A 22,590-nucleotide genomic window follows, 5' to 3' on the forward strand; every position below is an offset into this window, starting at 1 on the left:
AAGTTGAAAACAGGCCCTCATGCATATACAGTGTTGTTGTCATTTTGTTAGGTGCATATATGACATGATAACTGCCAAGCGAACCAATTCTTTCTGTCAATTTGGTTGGTTAAAAAATAGGTATCTTTGATGAGTCTACGGCCTGCTGATGTCCACTCTATGTGGTGCTGCATGCAGAATATAATGTAGTCAAAGGTATATTGTATATATCCAATGTTAGGGGTTCTTAGGAAAAGATTGATGACTATATATGCTTCTTCAAATTTAAAAAGAATCCAAGTATCTTTGAGGCAATGTTATCATGCCACCGTAACTTTTGGGTCATTTTGTTGTCCTAAATTATTGATAAAAGTATAAATTTTAATCCCAGTCAAAATAGAAGAATCAAAGACTAAAGTCAGAATACTAGTCTCAATTCAATGTAAAAAAATCATATTCCATACAGATTAAAGATAAAAGATATCTTGAAAGGCTATATAATAAAGATCTCCTGCCAGCAAGGAAGAGTGGGCCTTCAATTCTCAATATTCTGTCTAAAGAGCATAGAAGTATTGAGGGGATAGAATTTCACTTAGGAGTAGTAGTGTTAATTATTAGGTTTCAATAAAGAGAGATAGTGAGATCTAGGATTGTATTGTGTAAAAGTGTTCCTAAGCCCTGTACTTTAAATTGTGCTCATACTGGATTCAGACTTTTTCTCAATACGAGAAATGCCTAGCAGAAACGTGATGGTTTTCCCAGAGAGGATTATCAAATAGTAGACCTGGCCCCAAGCCCTGCATAGTGAAACTTATTCCTACTGTAAAGCAAGAATGAGAATATGCATACAGTCCCAAGGAGAAAAGAGTCTGGCGAGCTGTAGAAAAGGGATGGAGTCCTCCAACAGACGAAAAGGAAAACTTGAAAGACAAAGATGACTGGACAGATGAAGAAATCAAGCAAGCTGGTTACAACTCCAAAGCCATGAATGTTATTTTTAGAGCAATGAATGATGAAAATTTCAAACTGATTTGTGTAACAGATATAGCCAAAACAACATGGGAGATTTTATGCATTCATCATGAAGGAAATTCCATAGTAAAACAATCAAAATTACAAATGGTCCCGACACAATTCGAAAATATGAAAATGGAAGAAGAAGAAATTATCACTTAATTTAGTGCGAGAATTCTTGACATCTCCGAAGCTGCTTATAATCTGGGAGACTCTATCCCTGAGGCTAAACTAGTAAAAAAGGTACTCTGTTCCTTACCCGAAAGATTCATGATGAAAGTCACAACCATCCAAGAGAGTACAGATCTAAACACATACAAACTGAGTGATCTGATAGGAAATCTCCAAACATATGAACTAGAGACGTTTGCGAAGCCAAGTACCAAAGGAGTAGCGTTCAAAATAAGACAAGAACCATATTCAAATAATGATATCAAAGACATAGAAGAGTCAATAGCCAAGCTAACAAAATTTCTCAATATAATTGTTGAAAAATTCAACAAACTCAAGAACAAAGATAGGACAAACTTCAAACAACGAATTGAAGATATCAACACGATTAGACAGAAAACTGATGTTGTCAAAAGTAAATCTGCCTTCAACCTAGATGGAATACAATGCTACAGATGCAAGGGACATGGGTACATTCAAATTGAATGCCCAACTTATCTAAGAAGGAAGAACAAAACTTTCAATAATAACCTAGAAAGCGAGGAAGAGAATTCAAACTTTGTAGCATTCCCTGTCAACTATGAAAGTGATAGTGAAACTGAGGATGACATACAAGACCTGATCAAATCATACACACAACTACAATCAAAATGTGAAGAACTCATCACAATTAAATGCGACCGCATGATAGAAATGCGTGTCGTAAAAAGTGAAAAAGAAAGAGAAAAACGTATTCACGAAGAAACAAAAGAAAAATAAAAAAACTTTCAAGAAAAGGAATGAGAATTGAAAAAAGAAATATAAGAACTAAAAAAGGGAGTGGAAACAGAAATCAAAGACAACATGAATGAATTATACGAATCATACCTACAATTAGGGCTAGGCATTTCGGTTCGGTCTTAGACCGAAGTACCAATCGGTAGTCAGTTTGAGGAAACTGGTCGGTTCGAAAAATCCGAACCGAATCGAGAAATCGATCGCTTTTTTTTTTTTTTTTTAAATAATAAATATATAATATAATGTATTAAATGTCCAAGGTGAGGTTTGAACCCTAAACCATCAAGTTAAAAACTATGAACTTTATCCATTAAGCTATTAATACATTTAACACATTTGTGTTAATATTTTCATTTGTATGCTAATAAAGGTATACATTTTTCATTAAATATTATAATGGACAAAATTATTCCTACCACATTTCTTGTGAGACAAAAGTACCTTTATACCGTTAGAACATCGTTACTATTTAATTCTAACTTTCATAACTCTATCATTATTATCATACACCTATATCTATGATATCTTTTTCCTATTCTTTAATTATCATTTTATTAAAATCATTATATAATTAATTTAATTGTTGATTATATTTTAATTAAATTTCTGTGAATGGTAAATCATATATGTGTGTATATATATATAGGCACGCACATGCACCAATATATGTGACCGGGTACTAGATTAGTATTATAGATATTTTATTTATTTATTGTAAAAATAAAGTATAAATTATATCAAAATTATTTACATTATTAATAAACAAAATATAAATTTTGTTCATCTCTATAATTTTCAAATACGATGATTAAAATTTACTACTTTAAAGAATTGTGAAATATAATTGAAATACCAAGTGGCTTGTAATCCACTGGTATTGGGTTGTTCCCCTAAGTGGGAGGTGTAAGGTTCGAACCTCTATTGAGGCAATAGTGTGTATATGTAAGGTATCTCCCTTCCTTAAAAATAAAAAAAGAATTGTGAAATATATATAATTGGAATAAGGGTCAAATAGGTCATCAAACTGCACACGAAACAATTCTTTCAATTTGTAATTATTTTAATTTAAAAAAAAACAGAATCCTGCTGGAGACGAAAAAATAAACTTCTTCGTCTCCGGCCATGCAGACGAAGAAACTCTCCGACTGTGGAGACGAAGAAACCGGCCTGAAATGAAGAAGGTTTCTTGTCTCCGGGCGGATTCTGTATTTTTTTTTTTTAAATTTTAATAATTAATTTTTAAACTTTATTTTTTAAAAAAATAAACTTCTTCGTCTCCGGCCGATTTCTTCGTCTCCGACCATGCAGACGAAGAAACTCTTCGTCTCCGACTGTGGAGACGAAGAAACCGGCCTGAAATGAAGAAGGTTTCTTGTCTCCGGGCGGATTCTGTATTTTTTTTTTAATTTTAATAATTAATTTTTAAACTTTATTTTTTTAAAAAATAATTAATTTGGGAGGATGACCGGTTGGAAACCTTACAATTGGAAGAACTGTTTGAAATTGGTTAGTTTAGGGATCCAATTGTTGGTTTTTTGGGTTCAGTGACCTAATTGCATTATCGTGTGTAATTCGATGGCCTATTTGACCCTTATTCCAATATAATTTGAACTATAACTTGTAATTATTTGCATTTATCAATTTTTTAATGTTGGGCATAAATTTTACAAAATACTAGTACTATATATAAATATTATAATAATTAATAATTTCAACTTCTCAAGCCCTCAGACCTCAACTCTAAGTCGTAAATCTCAACATTTGGTGTTTTAATAATTCTTATTTTTTAAATATTAACTATGTAGATGGATGATTCTTCATCTTGTCATTAACAAAACACTTCAAGTGGCACTCCAAGTGAGCCTACTGAGCAATCGGTTAGGCAAAAAATGGAACGTTCCAATGGTGGACTTCCTTCAAAACCGAACCGAACTCTATTTTTAAACCGAATGGTTTAATTTTTTTTAAAACCAAAAAATTGAAATCGAAAAAAATTGAACCGAAACCTAAAATGCCCAACCCTACCTACAATTGAAATCAAAATGGGAAGAACTTATCCAGACAAACTGTGATCTCATATAGAAAAACCATGTACTGGAAAGCGAAAAAGAAAAATAAAAAATCCTTCACAAAGAAACTCAAAAAGAGTTAAGGGGATCTCATGAAAAAATAACTGAGTTAGTCAAAGAAATAGAGGAGTTAAAAAGAGATGCAAATTTGGGAAGCTCAGAACTCGAAAGAAATCACACGGACAGAACTGGGAATAGATCTGAAGCGATGTCAGAACATCACTTTCAACACCACAACAAATAGAAAATCAGATGCAACTACTGTCACAAACTACGACATATCAAAGCCCACTGCTACCAGAGAAAAAGAGACTTTCAAACAAAAACTATGAGAAACTGGGTCAGAAAAGATCAAAGAAATCAAACAAAACCCAAACAAATTTGGGTTAGGAAAGACCAATTACAACAAGTAGTGTACACTTTAAAAAATGAGAAATCCACAAATGACGCTCAACTATGACACCATTAAAACGGACACATCAATCTTCATGATAACAAAAAAGAATTAACAGGGCATTTGGTTGAAGGGAATTTAAATTCCCTTCCCACTTAATTCTCACCTAATTCTAAAGGCCACAAAATTCCCATGTTTGGTTGAAAGGAATTGCAATTCCATGGAATTACAATTACCCCATTTTCATGGAATTAAAATGCCATGTCTCCCCCTGGGATTTTAATTCCTGGGATTTTAGGAAGAAAAAAAAGATAGTGATAAGTCAAAATTACCACTTCATTTTTTAACCTAAAATTAATGCCTAACAACAACAATGGACATTTTTTACTTTATACTACTTATTCCCTTTCAATTCCCATGTATACCAAACATTGGAATTGAAATTCTCAGTAATTCTATTCCTGTAAACCAAACACTGAAATTTAAATTCCCACTTTATTCCCAATAATTCATCTCCCATGAAATTGCAATTTCTTTCCCACATAATTCTCCTTCTCCAACCAAATGCCCTGTAAAGGAAGATGCATGTCAAGGAGACCCAAAACTAGAAATCAACAAATACGTAAGTTGTGAAGCATCTTCTTAGAACAAACTCGCTCCTCTCAGGAACTACTGTGAAGAACATGAAATCCAACATAAAATTTCAGATGAAAAACCTCTTCAACTAATTAAGCATGTTGGAGGATCCGAAAAATCAAAGCATACAAAAAGATGCACGGATACTACTCGAAATAATTCCCCACAAGTTCTAGACAAAAGTAGTGAATACTGCTCGTTATCTAATAAAACCAAGTAGGCATACAAAGGAAAATCACATATGATAAATTAGAATCAGGAAAAGTTGGAACACAGGTTTCAACACCAAAAGCAGAGAAAGAACAAAATGGATAAAATTGAGGGGGAATTTAAAGAATGAGGTTTTTGCCAAAATTTAGACAAAGGGTGAGATTGTTGGGTCATTTTGTTGTCCTAAATTATTAGCAAAAATATAAATTTTAATCCCAGTTAAAATAGAAGAATCAAAGACCTAAAGTCATAATACAAGTCCCAATCAATGTAGGAAATCACATTCCCATACAAATTAAAGATAAAGGATCTCAATTCCCAATATTCTATCTAGAGAGCATAGAGGTATTGAAAGGAGAGAATTTCACTTAGGAATAGTACTAGAGTTCGGTTTCAACAGAGAGAGATAGTGAGATCTAAAATTCTATTGTGTAAAAGTGTTTCTAAGCTCTGTACTTTAAATTGTGCTCATAGTGAATTCAGGCCTTTTCTCAATACGAGAAGTGCCTAGCAGATTAGGGATTTCTTGAACTGTGTTAATATTTTTTTTTTTTTTTTGTTGCCACAATTAGTGTTCTAAACCATCATGCAATCCTTACCAATTTTCATAACATCAGAACAAAGGCTTCTATACATTATATGTAATTTTGTTTCATGTTGGCTTGAAAGGTTTTAAGTCCGACTAGCATTCTACTATTGAAATTAATATAGTATTAATTATTGTACAAGTGTAAGGAAATAAAATTGTTCATTCACAATATAATTAGTTATAATTTTTGAAATAGGTAGTAAGTGGTTGATCCTCCCACCGATGGCATGTTGCGATGTTAAAGATAGTAGGTGCTCGGGAGGGACTATTGAATTGGGTGTTGACTTAGAAGGCCACATCTAGCATCTATCATTAAAAATGTGATATTAACTAGTATAGAAGTATAAAAAAATAAAGTTGTCACTTTGTTAATACTTATAACTTTTCGCACAATGGTATATAAGGGTGTTCAATTAACCGAAATATTTTGATTAACCATTAACCGAGCGTCCGAATTAATTCAGTCAATAACTGAATTGCATCGGTTCAATTAACAATTAATTGTTTTGAAAAGTTTATTTATTGATTAATTCGCTGAAAGAAATTCAAAATTCACCGAATTATTGAAACTAGTAATACACACATTAAATTTTTTTTTTTTTTTTAAAGCAAACCAGTGTAGTTATATTTAGATAAAAACTGAAATAGAATCTGGAGGGATTGAGTCTCAATGCATAGGTGTAGAATATTTTGAAACAGCAGAAGTCAAAATGTGGGCTAATAAATTCTGAGATCTAGGAATAAAACTAACTGAGCAGAAATCAAAAGTAGACATGCAGGTCTTGCAGGCATCATTAGCATAACCAATGTACGATCTGAGTGGGGCTCCTGATGAAGATAGATAGCATTGTAAAGTGTGACAATCCGTGTAAATCTGAATGGTCTGTTCACCACGGTCTCGTAGCCAGGATAAGGCTTCCTTACACGCAAACGCCTCAGCCATGAGTGGGGAGAAACAATTCGGCAACGGGGCACTATATGCCGCAACATATCCTCCGTCGACGTCTAACAATTGATGCGTAGTATATTTGCAAACAAATAATACTCGGAGTACGAGTTATCGATCCACAGGGAAGTGGTTGTATCAAGCATTAGTTACTAATTTATTCATTAGAGCTAATCCTAACAATTGTACAAATAATTGATTTGCATAAAATAAATAAAATAAAACAGAGATTCAGGATTTTAAAAACAATTAGAGAGACGATAAAGATTCCTGAGATTCAAGCATTTAATCACCTAGTGCCAAATCTTAAGGACAATATTAAAATCTGGGTTTAACAAGTGTGAGGATGCAAGATGGTATAGAGCTACTCTCGTAGTCACTAAAACTAGTGAATTTCTATTCTCGTGGCTTAAACACCCAATAAAACAAGATCAAGCATCATAAATTCCTAACTACTAACATCTCTCGATGCGCAATAATCAATAATTAAATCCCCCTAATAAATTACTCTTTCTCAAGGTGCAACAATTAGGTGCAATTGTGTGTGCCCAAAGTTATGCCCAACTCTCGCTGTGACACAAACAAAGCAAACGAAACAAGTAACTATGACCATTAATTACAAGCATCAAACAACATTATCACGATTGCAACAAAAGTATTAAACCCAAGTAATAATATATTAAAGAAACTGAGAGCTCAGACACATAGGTTCATAAACACTTTTAACCAAGAATCTCTAAAGAATTTAGCCAAGCATGGCTATATTATACATAGCAAATAATAATAAAGATAATACAAAGTATCAAAAGAGTACAAGAATAAACCAGACGATTCTCTCAAATCTCCCTAGTCTTCTTCTTGATCCCAAGACAACTTGTGGCTCTTGACGAGTTCTGAATCTAAATTCTAAATTGTCTATTCTAAAATTATTTTCTTTTAGGGTTGAGGAATGTAAGAATTTATAGTAGGTACAAAGTTGTGGCGGAATTGGAATTTACCTAATTTATTTAGGAAATTGCCGTAATTAATTTTGGAATATTTTGCCACCTTAATGATTAGGAAATCATTACAACCCACTTCTCTTGGGAATTGCGCCATCTTTAATTTGATTAGGAAATTGAATTCAGCACTTTGATTTCTTTAGAAACAGCGCCTTTTGCATGTAATGTTGCTGCGTCATTCGCTCGACGCGTCGAGACCTGTTGGTCTCGATCACAAAATTTTTTGGAAATTTTTGGCTCGACGTGTTAAGTTCTTTGGGTCCCGAATTCGTTCAAAATTACTCCAAACTCATTCTTGAACTCCCCTTGCTCATATCTTTGACCTAAAATGGTTTAAAAATACTAACAAACACCGTAAAACATTCAAAACGAATGTAAAACCATATTCTAATGAGAATAGCAAGGAAAACATGTATTAAATAAGCAAAATTAAAGAACTTAGTTACTGAGATGATTCAAAATAACTATAAAAACAAGCACAAATGTGATAACATCACCCCCTCACACTTAAGCATTTGGTTGTCCTCAAGCAAAACCAAGGAATAAAATCACAAGTCAAAACATACAAATTACTCATGCTCTCTCTTGCACAACCTTTCAAACCACCAACCAACTTGCTACAAAACAACAAGCTTCAAGAATCAAATTATTTTGGCACATAAGAGACCCAGTTCCAAGCCAATAACCAAGCACCAAGAATTTAAAGTATGTGAGGATCAAGTGTGCACACGTACTCAGTTGAGATTATGCAAGACACGGTTCATGAATGAGATCCCATGAGCTTGCCTTTCATACTCCCCTAGATCAAATCTAAGAATGCATGCTAAGATCAAAGAGGACTTTATTTAGCTTGTAATGGGGCTAGGGGTGATGGCTAACAAAAAAGTGGTATGGAAAAATTAATCAAAAAGAGAGAATGTCACAATTTATCTAAACTTTTCAAAATTTGGAAGAGATGAGATAATCATAATTTCAAGGAGCAAATTTTCTTTTAAGAACTTAGCAACTCTTTGGTAAGGTGGGGATCCAAACTCAAAAACTTTCGAGGAGCAAATTTCTTTTAAGAACTTAGCAACTCTTTGGTAAAGTGGGGATCCAAACTCAAAAACTTTCAATCTTTTTTCCTTTTTCATTCTTTTCTTTTCTTTTCTCCTTTTTTTTTCGATTCTTTTCTCCTTTTTTTTTTCAATTCTTTTCTTAGGATTTCTTTTGAATACTGCAAGACAATTTTAATCCAATCTTTCAATTCCCTCACACTTGAACATTTGTAATATCAACTGTTTTTTGGCGCAACTCCATAAAACTCTTTTTACAGAAATAATAAAGATAAAAAAAGTTTCATTCTCTCAAAGGTTGGAAGGGAAATATTTGGCCAAGGGCTAAGGGTTATAATAATGGGGGTAAATCAAAGAAAAACAATCACAATGAGGGGATAAGTGCTTAGCACTTATTTAAACAAACAAAAGGCACAATGGGGACACAAAGGATAAAAATATATATATATGGACAGGTTTAAAGGCTATGACTAAACAAAAATCGCCTAAATCACTTCAAAATATGCAAAACTTAGACATCACTTAGGGAGTAATGAGGCAAGTTCTAGCAAAACACCCATGATTGGAATCTCACATAAGCCTTCACTAGCAATGCATAACACACAAGATCAAGAATTAATCCAATTATTAAGTGGTTAACAAAGCTATTGGCAAGGGAATAGATCAATTATGTGTTACACCTCAAATCATCAATCACAAATTGAGATGCAGCAAACACGACTAAAACAAACCACAAACCGACAAGAGAGAGTAATTGCAATTGCATGCTAAGACAAGTAACTTATTCACCAAAAATAGCATATGAGTCATTCAAGCAAAAGCAAAAATTTTAAAATTTTTAAAAATATCCCCGAATTAATAGCTCCTCCCCCACACTTAAAAATTTGCATCGTCCCTGATGCAAAACAAAAGAAAGGAGAACAAGAGAAAAGAGAAAAGAGAAAACTAAAAAGCATTAAAATAATCACGAACTAGAAAGCAATAAAACTAAAATAAACGAATCTAGAAAGCAATAAATAAAGAGGGAAAGCAATAAAAGATAACATGGGGTGCCTCCCATGAAGCGCTAAATTCAACGTCGCTAGCTCGACGTTACCTCTCTAGCTATCAAGGGATTGGAGAAGAAAAATCCCCTTCTTTCCATCAATTTTCTCTTCCAAATATTTCTTCAAGTGGTGTCGGTTTATAAACTCTCTTAAGCTCGAACCCTTCATGTCATCATGTAAGGAACCACATTCGCCCGAATCAAGAATTATGCCTCCATTCTCTTTTCCTTCTTTTTCAACACTCTCTTTTTCAACAAGTAATGAGAGTCTCGGATCATCCACATGAACCAGCAAGTATTGGGAGTCATTGGATATATAGATAGGCAAATGTGTGCCATCATTCTTAAGAACTCCAATGCCTCCCAAATTCAAAACTTCTCTAAAGTTCTCTCCAAGGGAAGTGTTCTCCATTGGTGAGACATCTTCGTTCAAATCATGTACTCCATCAGAAACTTCCTCATCTAACAGGAAAGTCTCCATGTGTTCCTTGCCACCATTACCTTACAACTCTACACTTTCCTCCCAAGTTGATGTCTCCATCTCAACGCATTCATCCATAACCTCATCATCATCATTTTCAAGGTTTTCACCATCCTTCTTATTTCTCTCAACCTCATGACCTTCATTTGGCAAGGGCAACTCTTCTAGAACCTCTCCATTAAATGAATCTTGAAGTGGCTCTTGAATTATCAAATCTTACTGTCGAGCCCTCATGTGATCAAGTTGAGCCATCATGTTATCACTTTGAGCTTGTAGCTCTAGAAGTTGAGAGTACATTTGCATTAACTTGTTAGTCTGTATGGGCTTCATATCAATTGTTGGGTCATTAAATGAATCTTGAAGTGACTCTTGAATTGTCAAATCTTGACATTGAGCCATCTCGTGATCATTTCGAGCTTGTTGTTCCAGAAATTGAGAGTACAATTGCTTTAACTTTATGGACTTAATCTTAGTTGTTGGAGCAGGTGGTTGGTATTCTTGTTGAAACTCTTGGTAAAGCAACTCTTGAGCTTGCCCTTGATACTGGTAGTTGGGATCCAAGATGAAGCAATTTTCTGCCTCATGAGGTCTACCCCATATCATGCACCATAAGGGTTGTGGAGTAGGTGGTGTGCATCTTTGATAAGTGGCTTGATTCATGTTGGCACAAAATCCTTGAGTAGGTTGTTGAGGAACATGGTTGGTGGGGTGGAGTATGTCATGCAATATGTCGTGGATCATGTAGCAATTCTCCACCACGTGATTCCCACCACAAAAGAACACCATTGGGGTTGTGATATGGATGCATGAGATGAGCTATCTTGAATATATTCTTGACTTGAGTTGGTGAAATTTGAGAAAGGTAATTGTTGTTCCATTCCTCCATATTCTTGATTCATATTCCAACTCATCTCATAACCCTGAGAAAGAGGGTATGTAGAACGGTAGCATGGTTCCTTGGAATTCATATCCATCCATAAACTAAAAAAAATTGTTAATGAAGATAAAAATAAAAAAAAATGGATTAGGCTCCTAGAATAAAGCTTTACTAATGTAAATACTGAACGCCACTTCCCCGGCAACGGCGCCAATTTGATGCGTAGTATATTTGCAAACAAATAATACTCGGAGTACGAGTTATCGATCCACAGGGAAGTGGTTGTATCAAGCACTAGTTACTAATTTATTCATTAGAGCTAATCCTAACAATTGTTCAGATGATTGATTTGCATAAAATAAATAAAATAAAACAGAGATTCAGGATTTTGAAAGCAATTAGAGAGAAGATAAGGTTCCTGAGATTCAAGCATTTAATCACCTAGTGCCAAATCTTAAGGACAATATTAAAATCTGGGTTTAACAAGTGTGAGGATGCAAGGTGGTATAGAGCTACTCTCGTAGTCACTAACACTAGTGAATTTCCACTCTCGTGGCTTAAACACCCAATGAAACAAGATCAAGCATCATAAATTCCTAACTACTACCATCTCTCGATGCGCAATAATCAAGAATTAAATCCCCCTAATAAATTGCCCTTTCTCAAGGTGCAACAATTAGGTGCAATTGTGTGTGCCCAAAGTTATGCCCAACTCTCGCTGTGACACAAACACAGCAAACGAAACAAGTAACTATGACCATTAATTACAAGCATCAAACAATATTATCACCATTGCAACACAAATATTAAACCCAAGTAATAATATATTAAAGAAACTGAGAGCTCAGACACATAGGTTCATAAACACTTTTACCCAAGAATCTCTAAAGAATTTAGCCATAATACAAATTATCAAAAGAGTACAAGAATAAACCAGACGATTTTCTCAAATCTCCCTAGTCTTCTTCTTGATCCCCAAGACAACCTGTGGCTCTTGACTTCTCTCGACGCGTCAAGACCTGCTGGTCTCGATCACAAAACCTTCTGGAAATTTTTGACGCGTCGAGCCTTTGGCTCGACACGGCGAATCCTCTAGTCCCCGAACTTGTCCAAAATTGCTCCAAACTTATCCTTGAACTCCCCTTGCTCATATCTTTGACCTAAAATGGTTCAAAAATACTAACAAACACCGTAAAATATTCAAAACGAGTGTAAAACCATATCCTAATGAGAATAACAAGGAATACATATATTAAATAAGCAAAATTAAAGAACTTAATTACTAAGATGATTCAAAATAACTATAAAAACAAGCACAAATGTGATAACATCAACAATACAACTCTTACCGAGGCGGTGTTTACGGCATGGTAGTATCCGACGTCCACATAGCATTTTTTGGCCGTGCGGTGGTTGCGTCTGCCGTAATAGGAGCAGCAGGGTCCGGCAGCGGCGGCACGGGCAGTCCGACAGTGGAGGCAGTAGGGTCCGGCAGTGGTGGCAACAGCAGCATCGTTGGCAGTTCTCCGGTCGGCAGCCGTGCAATGTACGCCTCGCCATGCATGCATGGTGGCAGTCGCCACGACAATTAATTTTCTGGGTAGAGGTAGACAGGCATCCCAAACTGCTCCATTCCGTGCTCTCCAAATATGATAAAGAATTGCAGCTGCATACATAATTCCATTAGTGTCTAGAACATTTAAGATTACACTAAACCACTCATGGAAAATGATTGTCACAATATTGGGGAGTGGAAGGTTGGATTGTGCCCATATGGACTTAGCATAACCACATGATACTAATAAGTGCATAGTGTCCTCTTGCATGATCCCACACATGCCACAAATTGGATCTACATCCACCCTCTTTATAAGCAAATTATTGGTAGTGGGAAGGATATCACTTATAGCTTTCTATAAAAATGTTTTCCATTTCGGGGGGATTTTCAGTTTCCATAGGGTGAGCCATTTGTCAAATGCCCCATCATTATTATTTGTATAGTCCCTAATAATGCGTCGGTAGCCATCTTTGACAAAATAGCTACCCGTCGGATCCCCATGTCAATACCATACGTCATCATAGTCTGGGGAAATTGGTATCTTTAGGATTCGGGGTATGTCACTTGGCTGAAAAATATCTGAGAGAATATGGTGATCCCAAGTCCCTGTATCCGGATCAATCAATCCAACCACTTTAGTTCCCGCCAATTGCGGTGGCATTTCCGTATGGATCATAGGATCTAAGTCATCTTGAAGCCACGGGTGCTCCCACACCAATGTAGAAATTCCAGTCCCAACACGCCGTCTTACTCCACCACACACCAGTTCCTTAGCTGCCATAATACTACGCCAACAGAAACTGGGGTTATTTCCTATACTTGCTTCAAAAGAAGTTTGCTTAGGGTAATATCTCGCCTGATACACATGGGACACCAATGAGTCAGTGTTGGTAAGCATCCGCCATGCCTGCTTGCCCAACATTGCTAAGTTAAATGCTCTCAGATCCTTGAAACCCAGACCCCATATTTCTTTGGGATACATAATCTATCCCATGCCTTTCAGTGAATACCACGGTCAGCTTCTGATCCCCACCAATAGCGGTTCATTGTTATCTCAATAGCCGTGCAAACAGATATAGGCAGTAAAAAGACCCCCATTGAAAAGGTCGGCATAGATTGAGCCACACTTTTCAACAAGATTTCCTTACCAGCCTGTGATAACAACTTATTAATCCACGACCCAATCCTTTACCTGATTTTATCCTCAATATAAGCAAAAGCTGTTTTCTTATTCCTTCCAATGAACGAGGGTAGGCCTAGGTATTTTCCAAAATTAGGAGCCTGGGTGACTCCTAAAATTTGCGCTACCTCTTCCCTGTCCTTTTCACTTGTATTCTTACTATAACATATACTGGACTTATGATGATTGACTACTTGCTCAGAAAATGCCTCATAGACTGACAAGCAGTTCTTAACTTCATTGGCCTCTTGCCTATTAGCTTTGGAAAACAAAAGACTATCATCTGCAAAAAAATAAATGGGATATCGGGGGCACCTCTAGCAACGCTACACCCATGAACCAAGCCATTATCCTGCGCCTGTTGTAGCAATAAAGACAGCCCTTCCGCACAGATAAAAAAAGATAGGGAGATAGGGGGTCACCTAGCCTTAATCCACGCGTGGGTGTGAGTGAGTCAGTGCGAGATCCATTAATCAGAAAGCTATAAGACACTGTTGAAACACACAACATAATGAGCTTTATCCATTTTTCATCGAAACCCAGAGCTACAAGCATTCCTTGCAAGAACGGCCACTCCATACGGTCATATGCTTTAGCCATATATATCCAATTTAAGAGCTCCCCAAGCAACAACTCCACACTGTTTCCTTTTCAAATAGTGTCCCACCTCAGCAACTAGCAAGATGTTGTCAGTGATAAGTCTATTAGGTATAAAAGCACTTTGCGAGCCCGATATAATACTCCCCATCATAGGCTTCATTCTATTAGCAATCATTTTAGCCATGACCCTGTACACGACATTACTCAGTGCTATAGGTCTTAGGTCAGTTACCAGTTCACCTGTAGTTTTCTTAGGGATTAACACAACATCCGTATCTTCAAACCAGTGGGAAGATCACGAATTTAAACAATGTAATATAAAATTCGAAACATCCCCCTTACCACATCCCAGAAATACTGATAAAAACCCGAATTGATTCCATCAGGGCCTGGGGCCTTATCAGGGAACATTGCAAACAAAGTATCTTTAACCTCATCTATTTCAAAAGGTCGTAATAAAATCTCATTCTGTGCCTGGGTTACCCGTGGTGTCACCTTCTGAAATAACGAGCCCCCACTGATAGGATTACCAGAACAATTTTTTTTTTTCAAAGTAGTCGATGACAATATTCGTCATGGAATTCCCTTCCACCCACTCCCCATTATCATTCATTAGTCTAGATAGAGTATTCCTTTTTCTTCGGTGAGAAGCATACCTATGGTAGAAATTCGTGTTGGCATTGGCATTTTTAAGCCAGTGTTGCTTGGCTCGCTGCCTCCAGTAAGCATCCTCCTATGCTTCCATACTACACAAAGTTTCCTCCAGGCGTTGGAACTCAGCCAATGAGGTTGCGTCCATACGCCCCTGCAGGTTTAATTGCTCCTTCCGTAGGCTCATAATCCGCTCACCAAATTTGTGAAAACGATCTCCCCCCATTGTGACAAACAATTATCGCAATGTGAGATACAATCTTGTAAGCCCATATCCCTCCCATCCTGCCATAACTCTTCCACCACCCTCCTGCACCCCTCATCATATAACCATGCCATTTCAAAGCGGAAACCCCTCCTCCTCGCACTTCCACATCTATTATGATCACGAATCCCCAGGAACAATGCCGAGTGATCTGAAGTTCTTGTTAGCATATTAGTCACACTAGCCCCTCTCACAATTCCACACCAATCCTCCGTGACCAACACCTTACCCAATCTCTCTTCAATCCAGTTTGCTGTTCCCTTTCCCTTTTCCCATGTAAATTGGTATCCATTCATCGACAACTGAGACAATCCACATTGTTCAATAACATCCCCAAAGCCGCAAAGTAGGTTATCAGGATGTGGATTCCCCCTCGTTTCTCATACTGGAATAAGAGATCATTAAAATCGCCCACCATAACCCATGGGAGGTCAGGTCGTGGTGCTAACAATTTAATCAGATCCCATGCCTCATAACGCCTATTTCGTTCCAGAGAACCATAGTAGCATGTCATACGCCAATTCGGAAAGCCAGTTATACTAACCTCCACATCAATGTGATTCTCTGAAAAACTCATAAGCCTTGCAGTGTTGTTCTTTCTCCACAGTAAAGCTAGACCACCACTCAAACCATTATTATCAACATAAAAAAGACCATCGAAACCAAGGACACGAACACGTTCAGCATGTATCCGTCCCACCTTAGTTTCCATGAGAAAAACAAAATCTGGCTTCTTACCGGATGCTAGGTCTACAACTTCGCGAGCTGTTCGTGGATTGCCTAAGCCACGACAGTTCCAACTGAGGGTACTCATGATGATGGGCGAGTCTGGGGGCCAGAACCCGCCATGGACAAGTTTTTTGGAACCTTTGTCATTGTAATATCGCGACTAGCATCATCTGCATACATGCTACCCCCCTCCCCTTCCCGTCTCCTCTTCTTAGCAGCCACCACAACCGACTCGGGCCCCCGTCGGCCAGAATCTGAACCCGCCGCACCGGCGGTGATTAGTCCTCCCGGCAGTACAGTAGCTACGGTCGCTGCCGGTTGCACCGGCCGTCTGTCCTTATCCAAAAGCCACGGCGCCCCCTCCTCTACCCTGCACGCAGCTCATCAGTATAGGGATATTGATCTACTGGTAAAGCCGATTCCCGGGCCTTCAAACAATACCTATGCAAGTGACCTAGCATACCACAGAAAAAGCAGAAATTATGCAGCCTCTCATACATAAAATTCACCCAGCAGGCCTTCTTATCCCGTTTCGAGAGCTTCATATGCCGCTTTAGCGGTTTCATAACAGGGATCAAAACCCTAATACAGTAGAAAGTTTTCCATGGTGCATTAACAAAGCGGTCATCAACTTTAATAAAAGTCCCAAGAAAATTTGCTACCTGTTCTAGTATCACGTCAGATGTATATCCAAGTGGGAGTTCATGGAACTGAATCCACATATGTACGGTATCAAGCGGAATCGTAGTAGGTATTGCACCATCCCGAACTTGTTTGCAAATCAAGGTATGATACTCAAACGACCACGGGCCGCCATCAAGCACCTGCTGCATATCTGTCTCATGATAGAAAACGAACAGGAACAGTCCAAGTTGTATCTTAGACACCTGAACACCCTTCACCGATTGCCATATCGAGCCCATGACCTGGCTCATATACTCAACTTTGATAATCTTTGTCGTTAAGAACCTTCCGATCAAGCGCCATGTTCGACTGTTGCCGCCGGACTGTCGTCGTCAGCCTGTTCCACCGGAGCAAAAACGTCGTCCTCTTCCTCGATGACCATGTCCGCCCATCGCCGCGTCAACCCTTCAACAACTCCATTAGTTGCTGCTGCTGCTTCCATAGTTACGATCACCAATGTAAACACCAACGGTAAACACTGGCCCTTTGCCGTGGAGAAGAACCGGAAGCTAATCGAGAAGAACCCTCGGCGACTCAAGGGAGAGACCGGAACCCTAGCGTAACCCTAGGGAGAGAATTCTAAAAAAAAAAACACATTTATAAACTAATACACACATTAAATATATTATATAATATAAATAAAGTTTTGATTAATTCGAAAAATTGTATTTTTGTTTGGTTAACAGTTTACAAAAATAAAATTCTTGTTAATTCAATTTTAAGTAATTTGATTAATGGTTAACAAAATTAACTGATTGAACACTACATTTGATAAGAGTTTGATTCTAACAAATTTGATATTGACCGTTTTGAATCTAGGGCATATGAATTTGTTCTTGGGCACTTATGAAAAAGGAGTTACCAATTTACAAGCAATAATGAAGATAAAAATTACGAAATTACGTCAATTTGTGTTTAAAAATAACATTTTTTTTAATATCTTCGTACATAAATAACGAAAAGGTTATAGCAAAAAAAGCAGCAGAATATATGTTGCCGACAAGGTGTACATTACGTAAGTAACAGATTATAATATATTTCGCTGTGATCGGCGGCGATTGTTCGCAAGTCACTTTGTTGTGTGAAATTTCGCCAGTTGATTATCGGAACCCTAATGACATGTGATAGCAGGTCATTAACTGATTTTTAAATTTTATTTCATCAAAATAAATTGTTAATGTGTGTAATTGCATCTTTAAAAAGTTTAGGAGGCTAATTGACTTTTCAGCTAAAGTTCGAGGGCCTATTTAACTCTTTTCCATTATTATTATTATTATTATTATTATTATTATTATTATTATTATTATTATTATTATTATTATTATTATTATTATTATTATTATTATTGTTGTTGTTGTTGTTGTTGTTATTGTTTTTGTTCTTATTATTGTTATTATTATTATTATTATTATTATTGTTATTATTATTATTATTATTAGTATTATTATTGTTATTGTTGTTGTTGTTGTTTTTATTATTATTATTATTATTATTATTATTATTATTATTATTATTATTATTATTATTATTATTATTATTATTATAATAGAATAATATAAATATTAAATATTTTAATATAGAGTACTAATATTGGACATTGATTTTTGCGCATAGCGCATAAAAAATAATTTCCCAATATTTTTGGGTGGAACAAAGGACTACTCCATACCCAAAGTGTAACACCCCGTGTTACGGACCCTAAAACCAACTGATTAATTAATTAATTAATTAATAACCCAGGAGAAAGAATAAATTATAATGGCTAATTAGGGAAAAAGGCCACCATAGCCCATGGGCCCAATTATATAAACCCAACCCCTAAACCCAATAGGAATAAACTCTAAATAAACCCTTGGATCTATAAATAGGGAACTTAGGGAGCACCTAAAACCCCCTCCCACACGCCTAGACGCCCCATCACCCCAAGAGAGCTCCAAGAATTCCCTTAGAAGAAATCAAGAAAGCAAGAAAGCTTAAAGAAAGATCCTTCATAGCCAAGGAATTAATTAAGGCTAAGAGGTAACCCATGTCTCAACAAAACCTATTTTCATAGCTATGATTTCCCCTTAGGGTTTCCCCCATATTATTGTGAATGGCGAAATTATGGTGATTATTATTGATGATGATTTGATGATTCCATGGGGAATCTTGATAATCTTGGTAATTGGGAGTTTCTTGATAATAATGATGTTCTTGATGATTAATTGGGATTTTGATGATTATGTGTTGTTCTTGATGATTATGATGTTCTTGATGATTAATTGATATCCTTGATGATTATGTGTTGTTCCTACCGAATCTTACAATTAGAAGACGAACCGTATTCTTGTTGATATAAAAATGATTAGAACCCTAGGTTGTACCGTATGATCTATTCTCGGGTTATCGGGTGGGAAATCGCATGTTTGGGTGTTGATTGTATTTAGGAAAGCATGATAGGTTATGTGCCGTTCGTTTATCGTATTTGATCCGTTAATTGTATATGTGTTGTCGTTAATTGCGTTGAAAAGTGTCTAAGCATGGTTTCGGGTTCCACAACGGTTCCCGGGACGTATTTGATGAAAAAGAGTCAGTGGGGGGTAGGTGGGGGGTAGGGGACCCGCCACCTACCCGGCGCCGTGAACCACCGCCTGGCAGCGGGTGGCCGGCGGGCGGGCAGCTGCCCGCCGGCGACCCGCTGCCCGTAACAGTGACTCCGGCGGGCAGCCGGCGGGTGGCCCACCACCCACCGGCTACCCGCTGGAAATTCGTCCCCCTCGGGACCCCGGCTTCCCCGTTTGATGTTTCCCCGATCCCCGTGGTGTCCCAACGGACCCCGTTTGTCGTGCCTATGTCTAGTTTGATATTTCGGGTACCGTTCGTAGGTTTATGAGTCTATTATATTGCATGCTAGTTGAATTGGTATCCCGTTGACCTAGGTGGAAGGAGTATGAACCCTTTAGGACTATTCTTAGTAAGTGATGGATCACGCATAGGTTTTATTATACGCTTTCTCCCCCTTCCTAATGTGTAATGTGGGTTGCATGTGCCTGCTATGTGTTATGTGTGCGCGTTACCCCAATTCGGTTGCGATCGGATTGGCTATCCTGAGCTGCGGTTCAGAAGCCGGCTATGGTCAGATGGGAATTCCTGGCTGTAGTCGGATGACGGTATCCTGGGCTGCGGTCCAGAAGCTGGTTGTAGTCAGATGGGAATTCCTGGCTGCAATCAGGTGACATCTTTCCTGAGCTGCGGTTCAGAGGCTGGCTATAGTCAGATGGGAATTCCTGGCTACAGTCAGATGACACACTCTCTTGGGCTGCGGTCCACTGTTTGGTTGCGATCAAACATTATGATGAGCTGCGGTTCATCGGTCGGTTGCGATCGACCCCTCCGTGTTGCGATACGGGGCAGGGTGCTGCGGGGCCGTGTCAGAGCTATATGCGCTGACCCTCATGTATGGGCATGCGATTGGTCCTGTGGCGCCAACAAAGTGTGCTATGTGTTGTGATATGGATGAGCTGTGATTATGAGTGCCTTGGAGAAATGTGACTGTGGGATTTATGTTGGGGATTGATTATGATGGGTGGTGATCATTGTTTATGCCTTGCCTTATCTGCCTTATCTATTGTGAACTGCATATGACTGTTATGACTATTGCTTGCATCTGACCTTATCTGTCGAGTCATTCCCGGTTTTAAAAGCTAGAGTTCGTAGGATATATCTTCATGCTCACAATGGTTTTCGTATATCTATATATATATATATCTCTATATGTATTGTATTTCAACGCGTTGGAGTGGGTTACCAGCATCTCTCGCTGAACAGATATATTTGGCTTTCAGGCACAGAGGATTAGAGCACTGGAGCGCGCTAGAACTGGAGCGTAGAAGTAGTATAGTTTCCCTTTCGGCCTGCGTGCCATGTTATGCCTTTACATTTCAGAGGATAGTAGTTAGACAGCCTGTGCACCTGGGTTCTCTAGCCCAGGTGTGGCATAGCACCCCGTACTCTTATGTTACGCTTTGGGATTTAATGAGATGTTACCTTTATTATTAAGTTTTAAATGTCTTGAAAATCAGGGGTGTTACAGTTGGTATCAGAGCCTAAGTTTGACCCTAGGAAAGACTCTTAAGACCGGACTTTAGGACATTAAGCTTGAACTCTAGATATTTAGGAACATAGGACTCAGGAATCTTAGGACGCGCGGTGAGATTGTGAAACCTACACATAACCTCCTCTCACTTTATCCCTCTCTAATATTAGGAATCCCTTCCCCACTTATTATATCAAGATTGAAACACAAAATAATATCGACCTTTAATCGCCAGGAATGGCACCCAAGAAGAAACAGTCAGGAGCACCGGGACACCCCTCTCAAGAAATCTTGACTCAAGCCCTACAACGCCTGACCCAAATTGCCCAGGCACTAAGTACTATCGTACCCCAACCTCTGCCAACAGACGAGAACTTGGAAATCCACCACCAAGTCTCGGCACATCAACCACCCACCCTCTCGGGAGATGAAGACCCCACAACCCTCGAGGAATGGATTGAGACATTCGACAAGGTGTTCAGGGCGACCCAATGCCCCGAACGCCACCGGGTCAGGATAGCCTCCTTCTATTTCAAGCACGAGACCGACAACTGGTGGGCCCGCGAGGGGCCTATGTACGAGCAAGACCCCGGATTCAACTGGGAGAACTTAAAGACGCAGTTACGAGAACAGTTCTACCCCAACTACCTGCGTGCCATGTTATGCCTTTACATTTCAGAGGATAGTAGTTAGACAGCCTGTGCACCTGGGTTCTCTAGCCCAGGTGTGGCATAGCACCCTGTACTCTTATGTTACGCTTTGGGATTTAATGAGATGTTACCTTTATTATTAAGTTTTAAATGTCTTGAAAATCAGGGGTGTTACACAAAGTCAAAGATCAAACCCTTAACATTTGGTTCAGAATGAATTACTGGAAAAATAGCATGAAAATGGCATAATAAGTGACTATTTTGTGGTACAAATATATGTGGGGTTCACTTCCAATTTGAGTCGAGTGAAACTGGATTCGGGTTCTTCGTAGTTAGACGAACAGATTGATATATTGTCGCTCAAAAGAAATTAATGGACCAAAATGATGATTTTTTTTTCCAAAAATAATAATTTTTTTCGTAGGATTATTGTATTTCGAATAACATGAATGAGTCCCTTCTACTCAACCACACCCCAGGTTGGTAGTGTTGTTGTATAATACATTTATAATGCACAACAAAAATAAACTATTAATTAAGGACAAATTAGACTTTAACAAAAGAAAATGAATCCACACACTTGTGTGTGTAAATATTCTAAATTAAAATGTGGTTACTTTGATCTAAAATGAGGTTATTATGAATTGTTTGAGGTAACAACAAATTAATTAAAAATATAATTTCTTAATGCATAAAATTAATACCAAAGTCATTACTTCAATATGTTTAATCTTGTATCATCTTCAGTAGGAATGTTGATGTGCCGGTGGGGAATGCAGTTGCTACGTCATTTGGCATGCAACGATCTGAATCCTTGGGAAAATATCTGGGGTTGCCCCTTGGGATAGGGAGAAATAAGAAGGAGGTTTTTTGGTACGTGGAGGCTAAAATACAACAGCGTTTTAGAGGATGGAATAACAAATACTATCGAGAGCGGATAAGGAAATTTTGCTA

The 22,590-nt window shown here is 37.7% G+C and overlaps 1 long non-coding RNA gene across 1 annotated transcript; it reads right to left on the bottom strand.

Annotated features, from left to right (window-relative positions):
- Window positions 1–2,749: 2,749 nt before the first annotated feature.
- Window positions 2,750–22,210, bottom strand: LOC109184770. Its single transcript, XR_002054867.1, has 3 exons — window positions 22,082–22,210; window positions 16,104–16,110; window positions 2,750–2,759 (listed from the first exon to the last, which is right to left on the bottom strand). It is a non-coding gene; the product is annotated as an uncharacterized LOC109184770 (long non-coding RNA).
- Window positions 22,211–22,590: the final 380 nt, after the last annotated feature.

The sequence above is a fragment of the Ipomoea nil genome, unplaced genomic scaffold (genome assembly GCF_001879475.1).
Source record: "Ipomoea nil cultivar Tokyo-kokei standard unplaced genomic scaffold, Asagao_1.1 scaffold1286, whole genome shotgun sequence".
In the NCBI taxonomy this organism is placed as follows: domain Eukaryota; kingdom Viridiplantae; phylum Streptophyta; class Magnoliopsida; order Solanales; family Convolvulaceae; genus Ipomoea; species Ipomoea nil.